The sequence below is a fragment of the Prunus avium genome, chromosome 6 (assembly GCF_965620075.1).
Source record: "Prunus avium chromosome 6, drPruAviu1.hap1.1, whole genome shotgun sequence".
Lineage (NCBI taxonomy): Eukaryota > Viridiplantae > Streptophyta > Magnoliopsida > Rosales > Rosaceae > Prunus > Prunus avium.
The window spans coordinates 28,967,990-28,980,204 of NC_142289.1; the positions used below are offsets into that span (position 1 = coordinate 28,967,990).

Genomic DNA, 12,215 nt, shown 5'->3' on the forward strand with positions numbered 1-12,215 from the left:
TCATTGAAATTTCAAAAAAGTAGATAGATAGAGAGAAGCTACTTGTACGGTCTCAAAGGTTTTCTCACCGACAAGAATACTCACAACGTCTGCCATTCTTGGCCTTAGAGTAGGAGATATATTCGTGCACATCACGGCCAAGGTTAAGATGGTAATGGCTTGTTTTTCATCATAAATGCCAGACAAATTTTTATCCACCAAGTCCATGAGGCTTCCATTTTTATATGCAACATAAGCCTGCAGTAAAATGGTGAGGGTTTAGAATTCAAAGTGTGCATGTTCACTTTCAAGTAGGAGATATTACAAAATACCGTACGTCCTGTCAGTTTTGCTTACCATGTCCAAGAGATACTCACTCTCATGGTTAAAGTTGTATCCTGCATTTTTCTTCCCGCTAACAATTTCGAGCATAACCACCCCAAAATTGTAAATATCAACTTTGCTTGTTACAATTCCTTGAATTGCATTCTCAGGTGCCATATGTCCGATGTGTCAACAAAAATGAAGCATAAATTCAAATTATAATGCACCTGTCATAGTATATGACACCAGATTCTGTAGTACTGTGGGAGAACCATTTGTTCTCACCAATTTATGTAAATTAATACTGAAAACAAAACAACACTTACACACAAATATTTATAAAATGGTGTTTAATTTCTAAATATCCAAGTCACAATTGCATACCAGATAGAAACTTCATATTTCCCTTTCTGAAGTAAATTATAAAAACTTACGACATCGGCTTAAGACGTCATTATGATGTGCACGATCACAAAAACCAAAAAAGTTAGTCGTCAACCTCTAATTAAGTGATGAATTAATGCAATTTCTGTGGAAAAACTAGGGTTCCATTGATGTTCCAATCATTGCCATGCACGCCCTGCTGCATGGCCCGTTTGTAGTGAACTAGTGTTGAACTTTCCGCTAAACCAACGTGGAATGTTTACAGCAAAGAAGATTGTGACGGATTTGGAAAGACTTTTAGGCATAAAAAGACAAAATCAAAAAAGAAAAATGTCATTTTTTAGCTTTATTAAATAAATAAAATGATTCTGTAGCCGCCCAGCAAAATCTTTACACTCTGAATGTGATGCAAAGGCATATTTTCTGCATGGAGAAAAGGACCAAAAGTGGGGCAACGTTTGTCTTTTTTCCCCTTCCGAGTCGACCAAACAAAGTCTTGGTTTTCTGCACTTCATCTATATATAAAGCAAAAAGCAGATAATTATAAAACATTCAAAATACTAAAAAATGTCATCGGTTAATGCAAATATTAAGAATTGAAATTATTAATTAAAAGAGGATAATATGATAAATTCACACTTTTTTATATTTAAAAAAATTAAAATTAAAAGAAAAATCAGATAATGGGTTCTTCGGTCCAGATTTAAAATGGTATCACGGTCCCCTCGGCATAGAATAAACATTGACAAAGAAATCCATGTACTTAGTGTTAACAGATGAGGAAGAATTGAGAAGAAGGAGAAGAGTCAAAGAATCAGAGAGAGAAAATGAGTATTATCTGAGAATTCTTTTACTAAGTCCTTAATAATACAGTACACAGAACCCTTTATACTTTGGGCTTTGCTTAGTAGTTAAGCTAGCTCTTCCTAACTAACTTTAAGATACACGTGACTATTACAACAACTAATACAAACTAACACCCATGATTAACGCAACAGTCTTGACACCTCAGCACCCTTGCTATAGCCAAACATCCCCCCTCAAGCTCAGTCTGGATTTCCCAGTCTGAGATTGGTACAGTGCTTTGAGAACACAGGTGCATGAAGGCCTTTTGTAAATACATCTGCAACCTGCTCATCTGTTGGAATGTATTGCACTAAGATATCTTTGCGTTGAACCCTTTCTCTCACAAAATGGAAATCAATATCAAGGTGTTTAATACGGGAGTGAAAGACTGGATTAGAATAGAGGGCCAAAGCAGACATGTTGTTACAATGCATCATTGGAGGCTCAGGAAGACATTCATGAAGATCTGCAAGCACCTGTCTTATCCAAGCAACATCAGCAGAAGTGTTAGCAAGAGCTCGATACTCTGCTTCTGTAGAACTACGAGAAACAGATCCTTGTTTCCATGACTGCCAAGATACTGGATTAGGACCAATAAACACTACATAACCAGTAGTAGACCTGCGAGTTGAGATATCTCCTGCCCAGTCTGCGTCACTGTAGGCACTGATAGAAACAGAACCAGGTGAATAGAGAATACCAAATTGTAACGTCCCTTGTATATACCTCAAGATCCTCTTAACAAGATAGAAATGAGCATCAGTTGGTGTGGTCATATATTGACACACTGTATTGACAGCATATGCTAAATCTGGCCTTGTAAATGTAAGGTACTGTAGTGCACCAACAATACTACGATACAATGTGGGATCCTTTAAGGGTTCTCCTTCAGTCGGCAAAATCTGAGTATGGGGTTTACTTGGAGTAGAACATGCTTTACATGTACTCATACCAGCCTTTGCTAGCAAATCCTTTGCATACTTTGACTGATGTACAAAAATAGCCCCATTACTCTGATACGAAATCTGTAGCCCCAAGAAATAGGATAGTTGCCCCATATCTTTCAACTCAAAAACAGAACCAAGATCAGCAATGATTTCTTGAATGAGACTCGTATTAGAACCTGTTAAAATGATATCATCTACATAAAGAAGTAAGATGACTACATCTGAACCATGATGCTTGACAAATAAACTAGGATCAGATTGAGAGACTTTGAAACCCAAAAAAGGTAAGTATCCAATGAACTTTGAGTTCCATGCCCTTGGAGCTTGTTTTAAACCGTATAACGATTTCTTTAGTTGACAGACAAAATTTGGATGTTGAGAATCTTCAAACCCCTGTGGTTGCTTCATGTAAACCTCTTCATCAAGATCACCATGTAAAAAAGCATTCTTAATATCTAATTGGTTGAGTTTCCAACCATGCATTGCAGCCAAACTAAGAATAATCCTGACAATGGTGTGCCTAACTACTGGACTAAAAGTCTCAGAGTAATCCAAACCATGTGCCTAGCTAAAACCTTGAGCCACTAGCCTTGCTTTATATCTGGAAATGGTGCCGTCAGAATTTCGTTTGATCTTGTAGATCCATTTACTACCAACCACATTTTTATGCAAAGGAGGTGGAACTAAAACCCATGTGCCTTGCATATGTAAAGCTGCAATCTCCTCTTGCATAGCTTTTGTCCAGTCTGAGGAGTAAGAAGCAATCTTATAACTGGCAGGTTCATCTAGTTCTGAAGAAGGCAGAAAAGTCGAACTGAAACAATGAAAATCTGAGAAATCCTTGTGTTTGCTAATTCCAGACTTTGCTCGAGTTTGCATAGGATGATTATTAGCATGATTAGAAGCAGTAGAACTGGAGGAACTATCTGAGTCGGGAACAACCTCAGAAGAACCAGATGATGGTATATGAGGGAGTAAAGCTTCCAACTGAGCTTCACTTAAAACTGGAACAGTAGGAACTGCAGGTATAAAAGTCTCAAAGGCATGAGAAGAAGAAAACTCTGTTGTAGGTGTTGAGATGGAAGGTACAAGATGTGGTGAAGGATCTGTATGAGAGTTGGGGAAAACAACACTTGAAGGAACACTGATAGGCATACCAGAAACTGAAGAAGTGTCCTGAGGAGGAGACACCTTATGATCTTTAAAAGGATAAACACTTTCATCATGGATAACATTCCTAGAAATAAGAACCTTGTGATTTTCCATATTATAACACATGACACCCTTATAGCCCAGCACATAGCCTAAAAACACACAGAAGGAAGAGCGAGGCTGGAGCTTATGCTTAGTAAAGGGCCTCAGACAAGGATACATAGCCGAACCAAATATACGTAGATGCTTAATCTCTGGAAGTTTATGAAACAATCTAAACTACGGAGATTCATTTTCCAGTATTTTACTAGGCATTCTGTTAATAAGATAGGCAGAATGTGCCATAGCATGAAACCAAAAAATCTCAGGCAACGAAGCTGCAGTTAATAGGGTTACAGATGTCTCAATCAAATGTCTATTTTTCCTCTCAGCAAGGCCGTTCTGCTGGGGAGTATAAGGACATGAAATTTGATGTTCAATACCATTATTCAACAAGAAATCTGTAAACTGCTTGCTCATAAATTCTCCTCCCCCATCAGTTTGAAGACATTTAATAGATGCAGAAAATTGATTCTTGATAAATGCATAAAACTGAAGAAACTTTGAGAAGGTCTCAGATTTATTGAACAATGGAAATATCCAAGAATATCCAGTAAACTCATCAATAAAGGTCACTACATATCTGTATCCATCATAGGATTTACACGGAGAGGGTCCCCACAGATCACTATGGATTCTTTGGAATGGCACTAAAGACTTAACATGAGTAGATGGAAAGGGTAAGGTGTGCATTTTACCACTTAAACAATAAGGGCAAACATGCGGATGAGCATCTACAAGAACTGGTAATTGAGAGGTTTTAAGCATAGTCTGAACTACCTCATTAGTAGGATGCCCTAACCTGCTATGCCACACAGATGATTTGATTCGCTGTCCCACATAAGCAGTAGCTGGAGAAAAGGAACCAGCAGCTAGAGAAGAAGAATTGACTGGAGGAAATGCACCATGTATAGGATATATGCCTTTATTGCTCCTGCCCCTGAGAAGAACTTGGTTTGTTGCTTTGTCCTGTATACAGAAACCAAACTAATCAAAAAGGACAGAACAATTATTATCCTGACATAGCTGATGAACTGACAGAAGCTTAGCAGTAAGCTGTGGAACATGAAAAACATTGTGCAGATGTAGTTTAGAAGTGCCATTAGAGAGATTGGTGTGGCCAATGTGAGCAATCTCCAAACCTGCCCCATTGCAAATAGTAACTTGATCTGCAGAAGTACATGGAGTTACAGAATCCAATTGATCAACAGTGGGCACCATGTGATGACTGGCACCACTATCCGCTATCCAGAATGTCTCAGGAGAAAAAGAGGTCTGAGCTGTCATTGCAGTGAGAGATTCAGAGGAACCTTGATACACGTAGTTTGAGCGATGAAAACAATCCAAAGCACCGTGTCCACGTTTCCCACAGATTTGACACTCGATAACAGATGATGAGGCTGAGTGCTGAGGAGAAACATTCCTATGGTAGCAGTTGACAGCAGTGTGTCCACGCTTGTTGCAAATTTGGCATTCGGGCACAACACCAAACTTTGGAAAGCCACCAGGAGAAGGCCTGAAGCCTTGAAAGCCGCCACCATGAGACGGTCTGTAGCCTTGAAAATCTCCACGAGGAGGAAAAGAGCGATTACCAGAAAATCGTCCTCTACCGAAAGAAGTAGACATAGAACCAGAGGGCCTAGCATTGGCATGAAAACCAGAAGGAGATACAGGAACAGTAGAAGGAGTAGGAAGTATACCAGCACCGGTATTGAGAGAGCCAGAAGAAGTATGCCCAATCATGGCCACCATAGGAGTATGAAGAGTTGAAAGGCGCAACTCGACAGATTGTTCAGCAGCTAAAAGCTGAGTTCGGAAATCTTTGAACGAAATGGACGTATCTCGAGCAATGAGAACTGTCTTGATCATATCATACTCGGAAGGTAATCCATTGAGAGCTGCGATCATGAGATCATCATCCGAAATCGAAATGCCAGCAACAGACAACTGATCCTTGATACGTTTGAGACGCAGGAGAAATTTGTCGATGGAATCACCACCTTTTTGAGCCGTCCGCAACTCAGTCTTGAGATGACTGATCCGAGCACGAGACACCGTGGCATAGCGATCGGAGAGGCTCAACCAAGCATCACGACCCGTTTTACTGCCGATAACATATTCAATCGCGTCGTCCGAGAGTGTTGCAATCAGAAAGCTCAATAAAGCTTTATCAGCCCGAAGCCACTCCTTATATGCCGCAGTAACCTCTGAGGTGACTCCTTCTTCATCCAAAATAGCAAATTTTGGGGGAGCAATGGTAGATCCATCGAAGTGGCCGAAAAGATCATAACCTTCCAGGACAGATTCAATCTGATACCGCCATTTCAAGAAATTATCATCTTTCAGACGCAGAGTAACCATGCCTAGCAATCCTTCAATTTTGAGAGACGAAGCCGCCATTGATGCAGAAAAAGAGGAATTTGTTGAACAATCACAGAAGAAAGATGAGAGTTTTGGAATCGAAGAAGAAGAAGAAGGAAATTGAACGTGAAATCGACGAAATTGATTCAACAAACAAGAATTTAGAAGGAATTTGACGAAATCGAATAAGGGGAAGGAAAGAGAATAGGAAATCAGAGCTGAACACAGAGGAAGCACATCAGGATCAGAGGGTACGAGCCACGCAGAGCTCTGATACCATGTTAACAGATGAGGAAGAATTGAGAAGAAGGAGAAGAGTCAAAGAATCAGAGAGAGAAAATGAGTATTATCTGAGAATTCTTTTACTAAGGCTTAGTTTGGGGTTGCTTAACTTAAAAAATAAGCAGCTTTGAAAAAAAGTTTTGGAGATTTGGGTGTTTGTTAAAACAAATTCAAGCTGCTTATTTAATAAGTTGCTGTCATTCAAAGCTAAAAAACAGAAGCAGCTCACAACCTGCTTCTAAAAACTGCTGCGCGGAGAAGCATGCGGAGGGTTTAATGAAATTTTCATATTACCCATATTGCCCTTATTTGTTTCAAACAATTACAGGCTTTTATCCTCGTTATCCCGATTCGAGCCTCCCAGTAGTTGTTCCTCTTGGATTTTTTGTAGTTGTTTTGTTTTCTCTCTGCAACTTGCTCACCTCATCCTCTCTCTGCAACTTTTTCCCTTCCTCAATCCCTCAAAGCTACCAACTCAACCCAAAACCCCACCAACCCAGCTTCCTATTTTACAAACCTAGAAGATCTGCAACTTGGAAGGGAATGAAGATATGCAACTTTGATGGGGAAAATAAAGAGAGATCGGAAGGGAGAGAGAGAGAAGGATAGAGAACTAGGGAGAGAAAGCAAAAGCAAAATTGCAGATGCTCGACTTCATGGCGTATATATAGATATACTTCCACAAACACGAATTTGTATGAAATCACAACAAAAACAAGTTTTGTCTTGAATATTTTGGATGAGGAAGATGACGAAAGAAAAAAAGAGGGGGGGGGAGGGGCTGGGGGGGTGGGAAGGAAGAAGAAAGGAGAGAAGGAGAGAAGAGGGAGAGGAAAAAAAAATTGGGGCCCGTGAAGGAAGAAGAAAAGAGAAAGCAGAGGAGGGAGAAAGAAGAAAAAAAGGGGAATGGAGCCTGGAAAGGAAGAAACAGAGGGAAAAAAAATCGGGGCCCGTGAAGGAAGAAGAAAAGAGAAAGAGAAAGGAAAAAAAAAGAGGAATGGGGCCTGGAAAGGAAGAAGAAAGGAAGAAACAAAAGGGAGAAAAAACTATTGTAATCGAAAAAAGGGAGAAAAAACTATACATTTTTTATTTTTTATGATAATTTTAGGTTTTAAAAAAAAATTCATCATGGTGCCCTTTATTGTCATTATACACTCTCACAACACTTCTATAAAAAAGTTTACCAAACATTATAAGACTGCTTTTTATACTCACAGCACTTTTACAAATATAGATTACCAAACACTTTGCTGCTTCACTTCACAGCTGTTTATTTTCACAGCACAGCAGAAGCAGTTTTTTAAAAGCACAGCAATACCAAACTGAGCCTAAGTCCTTAATAATACAGTACACAGAACCCTTTATACTTTGGGCTTTGCTTAGTAGTTAAGCTAGCTCTTCCTAACTAACTTTAAGATACACGTGACTATTACAACAACTAATACAAACTAACACCCATGATTAACGCAACAGTCTTGACACCTCAGCACCCTTGCTATAGCCAAACACTTAGAAAGAGTTGGAAAAAAAATCAGAAACTTAAACTAACAGAAACCACTATTAAACCATTGACGTTCCAAGCATTGCCATGCACGCCCTGCTGCATGGCCCGTGTGTAGTGAACTAGTGTTTAACTTTCCGCTAAACCAACGTGGAATGTTTACAGCAAAGAAGATTGTAACATATTGGGAAAGACTTTTAGGGATAAAAGGACAAAATCAAAAAAGAAAAATGTCCTTTTTTAGCTTTATTAAATAAAATGATTCTGTAGCTGCCCAGCAAAATCATAACACTCTGAATATTTTCTGGATGGAGTAAAGGACCAAAAGTGGGGCAATGTCTTTCGAGTCGACCAAACAAAGTCTTGGTCTTCTGTACTAAGTCACTGTCACTGTCCAGGCATAGTCGACCAAATTGAAGGTTGCTAAGAAGAAGGTTAGAAAGAAGGTTGCTAGCTTTCTCCGTGCGATAAATCACCCAACTTTGAATAAATCACCCAACATTGTCAAAACGGGGCCCTTCAAAGTTAGTCGTCTTTGAATAAAATAAAGCTTTTCTGAATGTGGAAAACTTTTGTAGAGCCAATCAATTCGGGCGTACAATATGCCAATCAATTCTGCTTTTGTAAATGCCCAAATCGAGGATCCTTAGGATCCAGTTGTAATTTACTTTATGTTTCAAATATTTTAAATATAAAAAAATCATTTGCACGCATGTAATATATTAATATACTAGCCCAACATACTAATATAACACATATAATAGTATTTATTAAAATTCTTTTGCAAGTTTTACCTTCTCTTCGCTCAACTTTCTTTTTCTCTCTCTCAAATTCTCATATGCTTATATTTTTCGCTCGCTTTTTCTGAATTATAGTAGAAGAAAATCCATAAATTAATGAATTCATTGTCATATAACCAAGATAAGTGAGGTAAAGAACCAAGTATTATTGTTTGAATTTTGGTAATATGATTGCTGATAGCTTCATTGAATTAAAATTTGGTACTTTTGTAGTTTGCTGAGTCAACCTCTAATTAAGTTATGAATCAAGGGATTTGGTTTTATGTTTCCCCGTTGAATTTTATTTTTTTAATACAAGCGAATTATTTGTTTAAGAATCCTTTATAAGGGCTTGTTCAATATAGGTCCCTACAATTTCTATTTCCTAGACATATACACATCATTCTATAAATCTATGTGTAAAACCCAATTTCAAACTTAAATGACCAATAGGATATAAGAGGTCATAGTATTCCTATGTTTTTACATCCTTGCCATCAGACTTCATATTTTATTTATAATTTATTCCAAGCATTTCATTAACTGCCATAATTGTAATTAAAACTCCCTATTAATAGCATATCAATCTCCCCATTTCTTTTGGTTGCCATTTCCTCTAACATATCGCCCCCTAAAACTGCAAACCAAAAGAAATATATATATGTAAATTACATATCCAATAATGTACATTTGAAAAATCTAAATATAAATATATACGTATAAAAGTATAGCTATTATTTACCACAAAAAAAAAAGGTCAGTTACTTTGTAATTGAAATTTCCATACATTTTTCATAAATTTAAAATAGGTACACAATAATTTATAGAAAATAGGTGCGTTGTATAATTGAAATTTATGCACATTTTTTATAAATTAAAAATAGGTACATTATTTAGAAGAAAAAAATAAGTTCATTATACTAGGTAAATTGTTTTACTAGGCATACATTATTAGAGAAAAAAAATTGGTACATTATTTAGAGAAAAAAATAGATACAAAATTTAGCGAAAAAATAGGTTCATTATACTAGGTAAATTGTTTTACTAGGTACATTATTAGAGAAAAAAAAATAGGTACATTATTTGGAGAGAAAAAGTAGGTTCATTTTAAAAAAAATTCTTTTCATAAAACAAACAATAAAAAGATGATCAAATTATTTTTCATAAAGCAAGTAATAGGTGCTTTATTTAGAGAAAAAAATAGGTACATTATTCAGAGAAAAAATATGTTCATTTTAAAAAATTGTTTAAAAAAAATTAGATTATCAAATTATTTTTCAGCATAATTAAAATGTACACTATTATTCATTAAACTATAATAAAATAGATTACTAGTCGTATAATTCATAAAAGGAAAACAACATTAATTCCTAAATTTAATATTGAATTTAAATTACTAATACGTTAAATAGATTACTAGTCGTAATTCATAAAAGGAAAACAACATTAATTCAAAAATAGATTACTAATAAGTTAATGTTGAATTTAATATTTAATTTTAAATAAGTTTCTAAATTAATTCCTACATCCATTACAACCATTTAGAGATCCCAAATTCAACGTGTGTACACATTAAGTCATAAATATGGGTAGTTTTGGAATCTGAAAAATACAATAAATAAGATTTTAAGTTATATTAGGTAACTTGCTTAGTTGGATCCTAGTCATCGGGTATTATTTGAAAAAATTGGGTATTTTAAATAGAAAACTAAAGGAAAGGGTTATAGGTGATTTAAAATGAATTTTATGGGTCTAAGCTCAATTTACTATTATAATAAAGTACATATATTTGGTGATGGGTTTGAGTTGTAAATTTGCTTTGAATATACATGGTCCAAAGAAAACCACATAGGAAAAACTCCAAAATAAGAAAGAGTACCACACACGTCAAATGATTACAAAACTAGAAACAAATTACATAGCGTCAATGAACAAAACATCATGTAGGAAATCTTGTGGATCAGCAACCCTTTCCGCCACTCCCTAGGAGTACAGAGCACAGCGAGCCAAGCGAGTTTCAACCCCATTAGCATTCCTCTCCGTATACCTCAAACAGACACTCTCCGGTCTAGCCAAAAGTGTTTTACAATCCTCAATTAAGCATCCTAGGTGGGACAGATCAGCTTGGCCCTGTTGTACTGAATGTAACACACCTCGAGAATCCCCTCTGATATGACACACCAAACCCGACCGCTTGGAAGCATATGATATGCCCTCTTTTACTGCAATTAGTTTGGCATGCATGGAATTGGAGACACCATGGAGCACAAGCAGCTTGCATGCATGAAATGCCCTTAAAATTTAAAACTAAATAAACCTAAAAACATTGTACATTTTCGTGAGGACAATCACCATAAGTTCATACAATATCAGTTTTCATGGGGTGTTGGTTGAATTGATCGAGATTTTTTGTGTGCTCTCAAGTGGTCATAGGTTCAAACTCCCATGGTACTGTGTGTGTGAGTATTCCCCCCTCCCCTTCCTAACTTTGACAACAACAAAAAAAAAAGAAAAAAAAAAGGTAAAAGTTAGATGAGAAATAAACTTTAGAGGAACCCTTAGACATGTCTATCAAAGTAAACGATAATAGTAATTGGGGACAAATGCAGGGACAAACTTGTATTGAGGGTACAATTTTAGAGTACCAAATTGAAATTAACCCATATTTTATGTAGATAGTATCATTTAAGTTTCATAAAGCCAAAGGTATAGAGAGAGAGAGAGAGAGAGAGAGAGAGAGAGAGAGAGAGAGAGAGAGATAACGTTGTCATTTAGTAGTTTAATTACAAAACTTTCTCTTCATCAAAAAAATTACAAAACTTTCTGTAGGTAAGCGAAACTATTAGGACAAAACTGTCTATAGGTTTGCAAAACTACTAGGATGTTTATCCTTTTTTTTTCCTCGGTGATCAATGTCGTTCTCCATGTTTATCTAACACATCAATATTGCATCCATGTCGTCCAATTTCATTAATTTTTCTGTCAATGTGCTGACGTACGTAACACACATATGACTAGGAAAGGTCAAATGTTTCATTATATCAAAGAAAATGCATATGAGAAATTATATTAGAGCACCTGCAATGGTGAGGGTCATTTCCATTTTATTTCAATAAATTGAACTTTTGATTTGCAATGTTACTTCATTTCAGAGATCAATATTTCATTTTAGAGATCAATAGTTCATTTCAGAGGTCAACGAAATGAACTCTAAAAATAAGATGGCCCACTGTAATAACTATACATCCTCTCTCTTATTGACACATGGACAACATTACTTTTTACTTTTTAATTTTGCTTATTCATATTCAATTTTGTTATGCAATAACCTGAAAAAGAGGTGCTCTAATGTGTTCTCATTTAATCTCAACTTCCAATTTTTCAGAAAAAATAAATGTTAATATAAATTGTCACCAACCAAAGAAATTTTTTTAAATTAATTTATATATATATACAGTCCCTTTCTATTAAGGGACACCCTTTAGGGTACCCTATGAATTGTTTTTCCAACAATCCAAACAATTTATTTTTTAAGTCTACATTCATAGATCTTCCTTGCAA

The 12,215-nt window shown here is 36.2% G+C and overlaps 1 pseudogene; it reads right to left on the reverse strand.

Moving 5' to 3' along the window:
• LOC110763286 (cold-responsive protein kinase 1 pseudogene) lies at nt 1-480 on the reverse strand (annotated as a pseudogene).
• Nucleotides 481-12,215: the final 11,735 nt, after the last annotated feature.